This window comes from Geospiza fortis, unplaced genomic scaffold, assembly GCF_000277835.1.
Source record: "Geospiza fortis unplaced genomic scaffold, GeoFor_1.0 scaffold353, whole genome shotgun sequence".
In the NCBI taxonomy this organism is placed as follows: Eukaryota; Metazoa; Chordata; class Aves; order Passeriformes; family Thraupidae; genus Geospiza; species Geospiza fortis.
In genome coordinates, this window is record NW_005054473.1 from 836,945 (window position 1) to 837,242 (window position 298).

Below are 298 nucleotides of genomic sequence, written 5' to 3' on the forward strand. Positions count from 1 at the left end.
AATTCTCCATCGCCCATTGGAGCCCGTCGCTGCCTCCATGCTGCTGGCTCCGTGCTGCCCACACCCTCACTGATAGCAGGGCCATCTCATGTCTCCTTTTGCATTTTTGGCACAGGGCTGGCTCTCCTCCAGTCCTCGGGAAGCTTGCCAGCACCGCAAGGTTTGTGAAAAGTTAACTCCACTGGGGTGAGGAGCACCATCGGGTTGGTTTTCCCTCCTCGCACGTGAGTTAGCCAGGCTGTTGATTTTAAAATACCTCCGTGTCCTTCCCAGCTCCCCCCAAAATACCTCGGGAGCG